Raw genomic sequence first — 14,904 nt, forward strand, 5'->3', positions numbered from 1 at the left:
TATGCACTTCAATGTTCATAGCAGCACAATTTGCAATAGCCAAGTGCTGGAAGCAACCTAAGTGCCCATTAGTAAATGAATGGATCAAAAAACTGTGGTACAATTACATAATGAAATACACAGCAGAAAGAAAGAAGGAGCTCCAACCCTCTGTGACAGCATGGGTGGATCTGGAGAGCATTATGCTAAATGAAATAAGCCAGGTGGTGAAAGACAAATATCATATGATCTCACCTATAAGTGGAATCTAATCAACAAAACAAACAAGCAAGCAAAACAGGACCAGAGACACTGAAATTAAGAACAAACTCACAGTGACCAGAGGGGAGGTGGGAGGGGATAATGGGGGTAAACAGGGGAGGGGTTGTCAGGAACATGAGTAAAGGACCCATGGACAAAGTTAAAGAGGGGTAAAATTGGGGGTGCATAGTGCATATGGCTGGGGTGAGGGGGAGTGGTGGTGGGAAAATGGAGACAACTGTACTTGAACAATAATTAAAAAAGCTAAAAAAATTAAAAAGAAAAGGAAGTTTTATCCTATCTAGTACTAGAGAGGTTGCTAAGGATGCCATTGTGTTTAGATTCATAAGCATTTCATCTTTTGGGTGCATTTGATAGTTACTGCATAAATATGGGGAATATCTGGAATAGATTAATAAATGCCTGCAGTAGTTAAGAATTTGCATACAAAATGATTAAATGTATAAAGGGATTTTGTGCTGAGTTTATGTGCTTGTGTATGTATATTACAGTGTATATATTTCTCCCTGTCTACTTAAAAGTGTTGATAATCTAGTGTTTTGTAATAATTATTAGTACTTTTTGGCTTTACTTTTCAAACAAAATAGTCATTTAAAAAATAAGGATAAATGAAGAGGAAAATAACCTGCTTGCCTTTAATGGTAAACAACGACATTAGAAAAATAAAACCAAAGCTAACATATTACCAGAGATCCATAGTTGCTTACCTTTATCGTAGGGCAAGTACATAAAAAATAGGCAACCTCACAAAAGAGAAGATTGTCATCATGCTTTTTATGAGTTAGTTTCATATTTGTGCAATCCCCAGAGTATAATCTAAGGAGATCAGTTGCCTGCTTTACATGGGACCTATGTGGAAGGCATGATGGAAAGGGGACACAAAGGAAAAAGTAAAGCAGTAAGTAGTTAAATTACCTACAACTTCTGGGTGTCAAACTCTATAGACTCAAATTCTATAGAAGTAGTTTTTGAAAGTTTTCTTTTTGAAAACTGAGAAAATATTTCCCTTAACTCCAACCTAATGCTCTTTCCAGCTACAAAACAAGGACAGACTAAAATCTCTTGGGCCTTGTAGGAGTCTGCCATTCTCACTGTGGGGCTGACTCAGGTAGGCAAGACACCATTCTCAGCCAAAGCTGACACTGCAGGTTGGATGTCAGAAGTCATTCAGCTATTTCTTCTAAGGGTGAGGTGACTTCCGCTTTCCTCTATAACCCTCCCCACACACAGAGGCTTAGATTCTGCCAACACTTCCAGGTGGAAAGTTATCAGACAAGCATGCTTTGCGATCAGATAATTGTTCCCACTGAAAATTAGAAGAATTATATAAGGAACACCTTGTTATTTTTTTCACTCTTACACTTCTAAAAAGTGTGTATTCTGATGAGCCTGGAGGAGATGAAAAAAAAGGACAGTTTGGGTTTATACAGTGTCATTTACAATTTTCACACACATCATTTTCAGCAAATTTGAGTTTGGCTATGTATGTCTCTGTGTGAATCGTTGGCTATTCTTCCTGGTCTTCCTTTAACCTTCACTACTTCCCGACAAGGCTGACACTTTACTACCCAACTACTTAATGGAATGGGTTATGGAGGAAGGGTTAGAGCAGGAACTGGTTTTAAACTGCTGAGTGTTGCTAAGGGTTTTACCTGCCTTTACCCATGGAAGCTGTACTGTTTTTCACTACTGTTGAAAAGGCCAGAGAGCTTTTACTCTGCACTTGGAGAGCTATTATCTCTGCTCTTCAAAAACCAAGAATATCCAACAGGAAGCTCTGGTCCAGATTATTGTTATAAGTGTATTTGTTTGGGTTCTGGAGACAGCATGCTTTTTTCCTATGTCAATTCATTTGTAATTCAGAGGGTTCTAGAAATTGGTTCTCCCCTCCAGTGACGCCCAGAGTGGTGCCTTGAACATAAGTATTGTTCCTGGAGTGAAAAGAAAGTAAGATTTTTGTATATTTTCAAATAGTGTTGAACTGTTGACTCTAATTGTCTCTAGAAGGCTATTTTTCACAATATTTGTGCCCTGGGAGCTGGGAAGGAGATCCTGTAACACTATCATCATCCATCAACACATCTGCCAAGCAGTTTGTTGTCAGGTGATTTTCATTTTGTGTTCTAGTTTTGTGTTCTGTAACTAGGAAGCTAGTTTCCTCAGTAAAGTGCCCCCAAAGGCTGCTGGGAAATGTTAGCTGGTGCGAGTTTTGTGTCTTTCTCCTGCTTCAGCCAGACAAGTCCCCTTTATCTTTTTATATGCTTACTGTTAGGGGGAGTTTAGCTGGTTATTTTAAAGTTCATAAATCACTAGGGTATGAAATAAGTTGTAATTCATGACCCCCAGTTCCAAGGCCATAAGACGCAGAGAACAGGAATGTTTCATGAATCCAAGTGAAGGGACAATGTTGAACATTTACTAAAGGACATCAGGAGAGTCCTCAGTAGCCTTGAAAGGTCCTGGCAGGGAAGCAGCTGAGCCAATGCTCACCTGGTTTTTGTGTGCTGGGGGATTTGCAGTAGGGTTGTAGATTTTGTGAATTCTGATAGAAGCAAATTGTGAGAAAAGGGATATGTCACCTATTACATTACATTTGCCCCTTTCATCCTCTTCTACCATGAGTGTGTCTCTCTTGTTTCCACATTCCCTTATTCATGATGGGCAAGTATGTTGGTCAGGTTCTAAGACTTTCAGAAACAGCTATAAAGTGATTATGAAAGACTGTAACAAAATAAAATAGTCACATAAAAAGAATTCTCATTCCAACCAGGATTAAGTGATATGTTTCTGTCTTAGGACTTATAGATCCATTTGGTCAGTGTTGGTTTAGAAAAATAGTAAAAAGAACCAATAAAGTGAGTTTCACTTTTTGTAAGATCTTTAATCTCATAACATTATTTAAAGGCACCCAGAATGGAAGAGGACTTTGATCTAATTACCCTCTTATAGACTTTCTGGCCCAGGTTGTTGCTGATGGGGTTGACCAGGGCACAGTGGGTATTGCCGGATTCGGAAAAACAGGACACCACTGTATCTGCTGCATAATCAGACAGTCATTTGGCAAAATCTAATTTCTGGGTTTCTTTTTCCTCAAATGTATAATGTGAAGAAGCAATTTAATGGAATGGGATTCTTTCAATTTCACATGCAACCCTTGCCAAGGAGCGCAGCGCCGCACTAGATGGATCTTCCCAAGGTGGCCTGCATCGAAAAGATCCTTTCTTACAAGACATCCCCTTTATCCCCCAGTCTCCCCAGAAGCCTGGTGTCATCTTTGACTCCTGGCTACTTTTTCACTTTTCTAATTCCACCAGGTTTTCTTCCTTTTTCTCTACATCCACATCAAGGGACTGGCTGATGGTCAGACGTGATATTTCTGTGCTTGTGCTAACTCTGAATGCACTGGGGGTCACAGGCAAGAGAAAATTCTTAGTGCCACCAGGTTGAGCCTTGTGCAAATAATATATTTTTCTGCTGGTTTTAGAACAAGAATCTGGCTGTATAAGGAAGAAAAATTGTCTCAGATGGGCAGCTGAGCCAATGCTAACCCAATACAATGCTCGGCATATATCTTCACTCACCCTGTAAAGATACATGTTGAGTTTTGGTTCCACAAGAGAGCAATGTAGTTTAACCTGAGTCTTTTCATTCCATGACTAAATTCATACTCAGTTTGAAGGATGACAATTTCACTATTGGCCCAATCAGCAAAAAAGAAAAAAAAGGTCTTTTTCCTAATTGATTTGGTGTTTTTATTTTTATACCAACTACATATTAGTTTGGTAGTTTTCTTTTCTTTTTCTTTTTTTGAGGTTCTATTTTTTTACCTTTTTTATTGTTCAAGTACTATTGTCTCAATTTCCCCCCCACTACTCCCTCCAACCCCAGCCATCCCCACTTTCCACACTTGATCCTAAATCCCCTGGTTTTGTCCATGTGCTTTATATAGATAAATCCTTTTACATTCCTGAAAATCCTTCCACCTTTTTCCCCATTATCCCTTCCCACTTCCCCTCTGGTTACTCTGAATTTGTTCTTAATTTCAATATTTTCTTAAAAAATAGATATTCCTGACTAGGCAGATTAACTAAGGCTCCTCTTTCTCTCTTTAACACTTTCTGTATGATATCTATGCAAATCTAACAGTGTAACCAGCTTACTTCTCCATAAATCGAGTACCCAAGAGTCAGTAGTGTTTGTTCCCAAGTATGTTTCTGCCAGTTTTACTTGCTATTATATACAGAAAATGTTCCTATAAAAACTAAGAATGTTTTTGAAAAGACTTTGTAAAATAGAGTCACTAGATATTTGGTCTTGAATTAAGTATGTAAAGACAACTGTAAAAGGTAGAGAACATGTCCTAAACATCTATTCCAGGTACTTTTAATATTCACTTTTAACAGGCAGAACATGCACTATTGTTGGTGTAAAGAACTGGTGACCCCCCATAGGCAGACAGCAGTAATAGCACACACTGCGCAAGTAAGTAGCTGTCAGAATACCTGTAGCTAATGCCTCAGCCTGGGCCTTTCAGGAAAACAGAGGCTGAGACAAAAGCTTATGAGCTAATGCTTCATTAAGGCATATGATCCCATCTCAGGGAAGTTGGAGTGAGGGAAAAGAGGAGTCAAATGAAAAGAGTGTGCTGTGCTGACAGTTATCAAGGTGTCCACTGCTTGAAATTAAGTGAACTGGTATCCACAGAGAGCATGTTGTTGCAGTGGCAACTAGGGTGGAACAAGTGGCCCAGGGTCCCCAAAACTTTTGAAGCTGAGATCTGGGGTGGCACAAAATAAGAATCTAACAGAGTAATGCACTTTTCAAGTCCATTTGGGTTCTTCTGTTATCTCTGGCTCACCATCACAACACGATGTTTCCATTTTTGTGAGAATAAAATGCTCTCACTTGTTTCCTTATAGAGAAGGGAAAACTTTAAGCAATCCTCAAGACTCCTTCAGGATAGTGGCCAGCCACCATCTGGGATGAGACTTACAGCGAGAGGGTCATGAAAACAAACAACCACTGGCCCCAAGGCCATCTTTGACAATCATCATCACTCCTCTTTCCACATATCTTAGATTTTTCTTTGCATGAGCCAAAAGTTTAGCTCACCTGAGTTCCTCACCTAATGGGGAAATCTAGATTTTACACAAGGGGTTTCCAGTTTGTCATCTTGAACTTTTGAGTTAGGGCTGTTGCAACTGCTTGTTTGCTCTTATTATCGGAAGCTGGAGCACAAAGAGAAGCCTCAGTGGTTTCCTGTTTTGGGGGGAACTCCCAGACTCCCCATTCTCATTGTAGAGCAGCAACCCCAACTTTTATAGTAACCAGGTTCAATTGCCACCAGTATAGCAATTCTATACTTTGATGTGTGGTCCATGGGGATGAGGGGTGGAAAGTAGCTAGCTGGCTGACTCTGTTTTCAGTTCAGTAAACTCCTGGTGGAAGCATTCTTTCCAAAGAGCCAGCAACTTTAACCTGGTACAGTCTAGTGATGCAGGAAGGAAAAACATGCATTTCACCAGTAGGTCACCGGGAGTGATTCAATCCTACTACTATCCTTTTGTTCTCAAATTCATGTATCTCAGCTTTTGGTGACATGGACCATTCCATCATGTTGTTTGGCTATTTGTCTATGTATGATGAGGTAGTAATAACACAGTGGATCCCAAGGCCATATATCCAATGTTGCACCTCCTTGGCTGTAACATTTGCCTTTGTCTGAGGTAACATTGAGTGTCATAGCATGTCAATAGGTTTGGCATTTGTACTATGGTTCTGGTGAAAGCAACATGGGCAGGAGCAGAGAAGAAAAACATTTTCTGAATAGGTATAACCTTGGATAAATAGAAAAGATCTGATGTAATTGACTTGCCAACAGGTTTTGAGTAATTTTAGAGGGCGGTGGTACTCAAAACATGGTCCCTGGACCTACACCAATATGTACTGATCTGTGATAAGTATAGAAATTGAAAGTAATGGTCTAGACTTCCGCCAAGATGGAGGCATAGGTGGAAACACTGTGCCTTCTCCCACAACCAAGTTTGAATACAACAAAGGTTTGGAGAAACAAAGACACAACCAAAGGACAAAAAATTGAATTATACGGAAGTCCGACTACATCTAACCGTTCAATGGGGACGGTGAGAGGGGCGGAGCCAGCAGCGAGCAGGGTCGGGCAGGACCGGCCCGACCCAGGCGCGCAGGCAGACTGGAACCAGTTGGGGTGCGGGGCAGACCGCGGGCGCATATTTGCGCACAGTGAGACAGACCACGCAGGCCCCAGGGGGCGAGGGATGACGGCGGTGGCACACTCGTGTGCAGTGGGACGAAACGTGTGGGCCCGGTGACTGCAGCAACTGCGGCACCGGTGAGGGCCGTGGCGGCAGGCGGCGGACAGGACGCCAGAGTCCCTCTTTGACCCCACACCCACATACAGCGTCACAACCCAGCGACTTAGTTGCCCTGTTCTAGTGAACACTTTAGGGCTCTGATCCTGCTATGGAACAGGCACGAACAACCCGAAAGATGGCACAAGAAGAACTCAAAGTCCCAGAGCCAATAACTCTAAGCGACCGAGAAATTGCCAGCCTCTCAGAAGCACAATTCAGGACACTATTTATCAGGATGCTCACAGAACTGGTTGATTATAGTCACAAATTAGAGGAACAAAGTTACAAATTAGAGGAACGTGTGAGGGCTGGACTGATTGAAATGAAGGGAGATGCACAGGAAACCAATAGTGATGGAAAGGAAACGGGGACTCAAATCAATGGAATGGACCAGAAGGAAGAACAAAACATCCCACCAGAAAGGAATGAAGAAATGAGAATTCAAAAAAATGAGGAGAGGCTTAGGAACCTCCAGGACATCTTTAAACGTTCCAACATCCGAATTATAGGGGTACCAGAAGGGGGAAAGAAACAGCCACGAGTGGAAAACGTATTTGAACAAATAATAAAGGAGAACTTCCCCAGTCTGGCAAAGGAAATAGACTTCCAGGAAATCCAGGAAGCTCAGAGAGTGCCAAAGAAGTTGGACCCAAGAAGGAACACACCAAGGCACATCATAATTACATTAGCCAAGACCAAAATGAAGGAGAGAATCCTAGAAGCAGCAAGGGATAAGGGGACAGTCACCTACAAAGGAGTACCCATCAGACTGTCAGCGGATTTCTCAAAAGAGACCTTACAGGCAAGAAGGGGCTGGAAAGAAGTATTCCAAGTCATGAAATCCAAAGACCTACAGCCAAGATTGCTTTATCCAGCAAAACTTTCATTTAGAATGAAAGGACAGATAAAGTGCTTCTCAGATAAGGTCCAGTTCAAGGAGTTCATCATCACCAAGCCCTTATTATATGAAATGCTAAAGGGACTTATATAAGAAAAAGAAGATGAAAAATGTTAACAGTGAAAGGACAGCAAACACACAGTTATTAACAACCACACCTAAAACAAAAGCAAACCAAGAAGACAGCTAGATCAGGAGTGGAACCATAGAAATGAAGAACACATGGAGGGTTAGAAACAGGGGGGTGGGAGGGGGAGAAGAGGGGAGAAGGCACAGAAAATAGCATAGATGGTAGGCAGAAAATAGGGGGGAGGGCGAGAATAGTGGGGGAAATATAGAATCCAAAGAACTTGAGACACGTGGTTATAAACTAAGGGGGGGAGAATGGTGGGGGAGGGAGGGTGTGGGTGGAGGGGATTGAAGGGGGGGATAGAACAACTGTAATGGTATAATCAATAAAATATATTTAAAAAAAAAGAAAAAAAGCAAACACTGATCACCAAAAAAAAAAAAAAAAAAGAAAGTAATGGTCTAGAAATTTCTTGTTTTTTGAGCAATTTGACATTGTTGTAGTATCTAAGCATCTCATAATTTTTCTAGTAATTTATGTTATTGTATAATTTTAAAATATTTTTATGGCTTTTAGAAGTTAAAAAACAAATCAACCTGGTTACTCACCACAGATGGATTGAGAAGCACTGTCCTAAGGGAGTGGTACTATATCAAGTGATTATAGCCAGCCTCTGCTGCTGGCAGGTTGGGCAGCAACAGAAGCTCACTGAGAGGGATCTCATTTTGCTGTGGCCAGAAAATACTCCATCTTTGCCACCAGAGTCAGCCAACTCCAGGACCCTGAGCCAGTCAGTGCTAAGCCAACGAGGCTCACTGACTTCTATAGGAAGTCCTGCTGCCTCCCTGGGACTGAGAATGTTTTCTGTGGTGAATAGACTCTGTCAGGTAGTAACATGGTATACAAAAATCCTCTCACTTTTTATGCCTATTTCCGTAAATTCTCCCAGAAATCTCTCTCCAACATCTATTAGTCTCAAATTGTGGTAGACTGATAGTGGCCTGTAAAGGCATCATGCCACCATTCATGGAATCTTCAAAATTTATTTTTAAAAGTGGTCTTTGTGGATGTAATTAGATTAGGAATTTTGAGATTAGGAGATTATCCAGGATTGTCTGGGTAGGCCCTAAATAAAACCTCGAGTGTTTCTATAGGAGAGAGGCAAAGGGAGGTTTGGCAATAAATAAGAAAAATGGAATGTGAGAATGCAGACAGAGATTGAAGTGATGTGGCCATAAGCCAAGAGGTGCCAGCAGCCACCAGACGCTGGGAGAGAGGCAAGGGATACATTGTCTCTTCAAGCCTCCAGCATCTGGGTTTCAATCTGGTTATACTGATTTTAGAGTTTTGGCCTCTAGACTAAGAAAATAAATGCCTGTTGTTTTCAGCTACCCAATGTGTGGTAATTTGTTAGAGCAGCTACAGACGACTAACATACACATTTTATAGTTTTTTCAGTCAACTAATTTGCCATTTCTCGGGAGTTTATGTGTAAATCTATATCTCATACTTTTCTCCTCAGGAAATAGATGGTCCAGTTTATTTCTTAAAGTCTGGACCTCTAGGAGAACTCTCCTTCATTTGTTTCATCACTCATGAGTGTGGCTATAATGTATCAGCAGTCCATCCCTGCTAACACCCAATATGTGTAGCTCCGTTTTAAAACTAGGTCTAAGATACTTTTCATTCTTCATAGGTGTGAGTTGAGGGAGCATCAGGGGAAGGTGCATGGAAGCTGGGTTACTTGCTTGTTTTATTTGCTTGTGCTTCCTGGATCTCTGAAGGCCTCTGATGAAATTCCTATTGCACAGGAATTTTCTTACTCACCTGCTCTTGTGAAGCAGGAGGTCAGATAATACCCAGCTTATTAATGTGCAGGCCTAGTCACTCAGTCATTAGGTATTGTTACCAAACTCAAGGGGTTTGCCTTTTGAGATGTTTTATTCGAGAACAGAGGTGGTTGTCACAATATAGTTTTATTTACTTGCAGCAAGCAAAGGAGATGGGGGATTTAAATCTGAAGCTCTGTGTCTCTGAAGGGAAGCTTAGCCATTGCTTATATACACTAAATATTTGGTCAATTACACTCTGATTCCTTCTTTGCAGTTGGCTACATTTATCCATTGTGTTTCTGTTTACAACTGGTCTACAAAATACTATACTACATTTTAACATTTACCAGAAAAGCATTTAGTAAGAATGGCCCAGACCTTGAGACCTTTGTCCTATTCAACAGTAGCTCTTTGTCATTCATTTGCTCACAAGCTTCTTTTCAAGTGGCAGTAACATTCCCAGGTCTGAACTCATTATCCTAGTTGAGCAATTCTGCAAATCATGGGTATCCACCTTAATGCCTCTAACTACCATCAGACCTAGGCAAAGGTGGAAGGCAGTGCAAACAGACTGGGCCTCCAGCTGAGCCTTGTCTTACTCTTGATTCCATTTAACACTCCACTGATTATCAAGAAGTTCAAGTTCCATGGCTACATTTTCTAGTAATTCTGTTCTCCAGAGGACAGCCATCACTGACCTTCTCAAAGGGGCCCTCTCACTAGTGCATTTATTATTACCTTAATAAGGAGATTGTGTTCTGGGTCCTCCCAGAGTGGTGGGTTCCAAGATCTTATATTCTAGTATATTCGGTACTAAGGCAGAACTATGCAGAGGAGCACAGATGGGCACCCTGGATTTTGCTGAGCCAGGAAAATAGTTGGAGAGCCTCTGACTCTCTGCTGTCATTACCTGAACTAGATAATAAATAGTAAATCACACTGGAAGAAAAGTGATAAGGGTCAGAGCTGGAGCAGGGACAAACAAAGGGTTAAAGCAATGTTATCCCAGTGTCTTTGGATGCAGTCTTGGTAGCCACCTACCTCTTGTACTAGGCTGCCATGGCAGAGAAGCCAGCAGAAAATCAGCAGGACGAATCTCTGACAAACATTCATTCTTCTAATTCCTATATGGAAATAGACTCATTTGCCCTCCTACCAACTTTGATGAGTAACAAGCACTTGTGGAAGTAGTGAGCTCACCACGGATGGGAGCATCAGCCTGAGGCTGCTGGCTATACAGAATGGAGGCTCTTTATTGCTCCATCTCCGTTCTCTGCTCTTCTGCCTCGACTCACCTTACTTACAGCCTGGTCTCAGCAAGGCTACAACTCCTCAGTTTGTGGAATTCCATAGCGTGAGCCTGAATTCATTCTAGGGTTCCTGGAGCAGTGAGAAGGAAGCCTGAAAGGTTACCTTATCCACCCTAAGGATTTAAGAGATCATTCTACCCTCTAACTGGCTGTGTCTGTTCTGAGAAAGAATGACATCCCTCCTCTGGCTAGGCATGGGAAATTGTCACTCTCAACACTGGTTGTCAGCATTCAGTTCACAGCTAAACTTTGGTGGATCAATTATCCTGGCTTGAAATAAGAGATAAGGAGAGACGGCTAAATGCAAAATAATCGAGAAGACATATTCATGCATTTCAGTTACTCACATTCCTTCTTCTCCTGCTCCTCCCTGAAGTGGAGGCAAGGGTCAGGGCTGGAATTCCTCCCAACTGGATTAGAACCTGTCTCCATTTGTAGCCAAGGCGGAGTTAAATAAGCCATTGCGCCATATGCTCATGGGTAATTAGGCATGAAAAGAATCTGCACTCAGCTCTCTCTATTGTTCCTCGCAAGCTGTCCTTTCGTCATGTGCTGAACCCCCGGTTTCAGTGCTGGCATTTTACAGAAATATGGATGTCATTGTCATGGCAACTGCTCTGTGCTAAGCATTATGGTTTAATATTATTAGAGGGATAGGGGTCAAAGGCCATTGAAGGACCTTGTCACTGAAGCCCAGGGCAGCTATGTCAGGGGTGGTGCAGGACTGCCAACTCACGGGCACCAGGTTTTCCCCCAAAGAACCCTTTGAGACAGAGAGATGGGAAGACAGTGAAGCCAATACAATGTGTTTCTGAGGCTCCTAGTTTCTTGCTTCCCCTGTCCAGTTCTCCATGGCTCACTTTGCCTTAAGGGGCCTGGTTCCTGCTGCCCGCTCCTGGGAACAGATGTGCTTTGGGCAGTTTCCACTGAATGTAAATTCTAGTCACTGTTCACTTCTGTTTTCATTTGTATTTCCAGTCTTATTTCCAACTGTAAAACAAAAGAAAACACTCACTAAGAGGTGGTATAAAATGTTTTGGGGGAGAAAGATGTCTGGCTTGCATGGGACCAGCTTCACAGACTATGTTATCAAGTAACATGAAGCAGCAAATGGATTCTCAGTGCTGCCTATGTGGTAGGTGCCAAAAAATGCTCTCAGTGTTTGAATAATGCAGTGCATTTCCATCTTAAGTGGCAAAGCAAATCCATCACTCTAATACACAAACTCAAAAAACGCTGCTGCTGCTGCAAAGGTTTTGAAGCACCCTGAGCCTCCTTCCGAACCAGCTCTTGGCTGCATGGGCAGAGCATAGGAACTGTGCAGCTCGTGAGACTGAGTTACAAGAAGACTGTTTTTATTTGTGGGCTAGTAAAGTAGATTTATGATACTGCCAAATTATAATGAAATTGATGTGATGACAAGGAAACTCTGCTTTTAAAAAATAACGTTAAAAAACTAAGGTAAAGGGCCAATATAGAGTTCATGGTAAGGTGTAAAATGTAAGACTTAAGTTTAATGTAAGATTGCCAGCTATTATTTCCTGTGGTGCAGATGTGGCGGTGACAACCACTACTGCTGTCACCAGCACTGACTACTCACACTGCAATGGTCACCATCACCTCACACTTACCTTTTCTCAAGTGCCTCTTGCCCATGTTAGCTGGAGGAAGTTTTTGTGGGTAAACAGGCATGTTAAAGTTTTTTGAGGTAAGATTTGTTAAATATTCAGTTCTTGGATATTAGTAAAGCTCAGCCAGAAGTAAAAGATGGCAACAGCAGAGCAGGCAAAGGGCCTCAAGTACTACAAGGGAGGAAGAGATGAGTGGCAGATAAGTGGGAGGGGTGGCCATAGTACTTTTCAGTAAATTTTAGGATGATCTTACTGAAATAAAATGTAAGCAATTGCTCCTTTAATTGGTATAATTTACAATTATTATTAATGCCTGACATTTTCACATTTCACTATATACCTAAACTTTCAATATAACCACTTATCCTGTGAGATGAATGAGTAGATATTTTACATGTCCACTTTATAGGTGAGAAAACTAAGACCCCACTTATTAAATAATTGAATGACTTGGGCAAGCAGTAGTCCCTTTTTGTCCCAATGCAGTCTGTTTTAGGAACAAATCAATAAGATAAACAAGCTGGTCAAGTTAATCAAAGAAGCTTGTTAACAGCCCTGGCCAGGTGGTTCAGGTGGTTAGAGCATTGTCCTGATATACTAAGGTTGTTAGTTCAATCTCCAGTTGGGGCACATACAAAATGCAAACAATGAATACATAAACAAGTGGAACAAGAAAGCAGTTTCTCTCCTTCTCTGCCTTTCTGTCTCTCTGTCTTTCTGTCCCTCTCCCTCCCTTCCTATATCTAAAATAAAAAAAATTAGCTAATTAACATTTTTCAGTCCATTCCATTATATATAGCTCAAATAGCTCTTGTTTTAAATAAGTTCTGTTCTGCTATTGCCTTAACTTTTTCCTTCAGCTCCTTAAAAAAAAGAAAAGGAAACTTCAGTTAGGTTGTAGTGGATGCAAGGAAGAGGTACACTCAGATTAATTTGAGGAACAGAGGAGCTTCATATAAATGTTTATACAGTAAACAAAAAGCTCTCTGGGGCTGAGAGGGTACTGTAGATACTTGCAATTCCTTCTATCTCCTGCAGTGACTCTACTTCTCTCTATTTTTGGATTCTATTGTTTCTCTGTTAAGGGATTCCTTAACTCACCTTGAACTCAGTCTTCCTATAAACCTGGCATGGATGCGGCCCATTAGCGCTATTTTAGCTTCTAAGAGATAAGTTTTCTTCTACTATGTAATAATAAATTCTCATGGTATTTCCTTGCTTAAAGTCTCAGGAGAGAAAATATGATTGGCCCAGGATACTGAGAGTTTAGAATTAGCTGCTCCTAAATCAGATGTTCACTCATGAGCCAGTAAAATGTGGCCTAGGTTGGGGTTCATATAAGATAAAACATTGTAGCTTGAGCCTATCTTTTCAGGGTGATTTGTGGGGAAAAGATGGAGAGCCTGACACAATGCAGGAAGTTCACACTGCTGGGTTTTCTTCCCTCTCTCTCATTTACTTTTCCTCATGGACAGGGGTTTGAGGACAAATTTACTTTTGTCCATTGAACATGGATGCAAATTGCCACAGAGCCTACTTCATGACAGAAATGGAACAAGATGCATTTATATCAAAGTAAATTTAAGAAGAATAAAATCATATCTAGTATATTTTCTATGCACAATGGTAAACTGGAAATTAACTACAAGAAGAAAGCTGAAAGAAACTACAAATATATGGTACTTAAATAACATGTTGCCCTGGTCAGTGTGGCTTAGTTGGTGGGAGCATTATCCTGTACTGAAGGACTGCAGGTTTTATTCTGGTCAGAGAACAAACCTAGGTGTCAGGTCCCATACCCAGCCCAGGCACACACTATCCCTTGTTCAGGCACACATGAGAGGCAACCAACTGACATTTTTCTCATGCATTCATGTCTCTCTCTCTTCCTTTTCCTCTTCCTTTCTTTCTAAAAACAATAAAAAACAACAGGATGTTACTAAACAACTATTGGATAAAAAATAAAAATTAAAAAAATGCATAGAGACAAATAAAAATGACAATGAGATATATCAAAATTTATGGAACACAGCAAAAGTGGTACTAAAGAGGGAAGTGTATAGCATTACAGGCCTACCTCAAGAAAAATTTTTAAATGTCAATAAATAATATAACATTTTATATTAAAGAGCTAGAAAAATGAGGACATATGGAGCCCAAACTTGGTAGAAGAAAAAGATAGAAATTAAAGCATAATTAAATAAAATAGAGAACAAAAAGACAATAGAAATAACAAGGAAACAAAAAAGTAGGTGTTTGAAAATATGTATAATATTGAGAAAACTTTGGCTAGACTCATTAAGGAAAAAGAGAAAAGACCAATAAAAAATAAGAAATGAAAGAGGAGAACTTATAATGAACACTGCAAAATACAAAAGATATTAGAATAATATTATGAAAGGTTATATGTCACCAAATCTGATAACCTAGAAGAAATGGAAAAACTAAAAGTATACAACCTACCTAGTCTGAACTATAAAAAAGTGGAAAAACTAAATGGACCAATTACT

Source organism: Sturnira hondurensis, unplaced genomic scaffold (assembly GCF_014824575.4).
Source record: "Sturnira hondurensis isolate 20B ecotype Veracruz unplaced genomic scaffold, ASM1482457v3 Scaffold0020184, whole genome shotgun sequence".
NCBI classification, from domain to species: Eukaryota; Metazoa; Chordata; class Mammalia; order Chiroptera; family Phyllostomidae; genus Sturnira; species Sturnira hondurensis.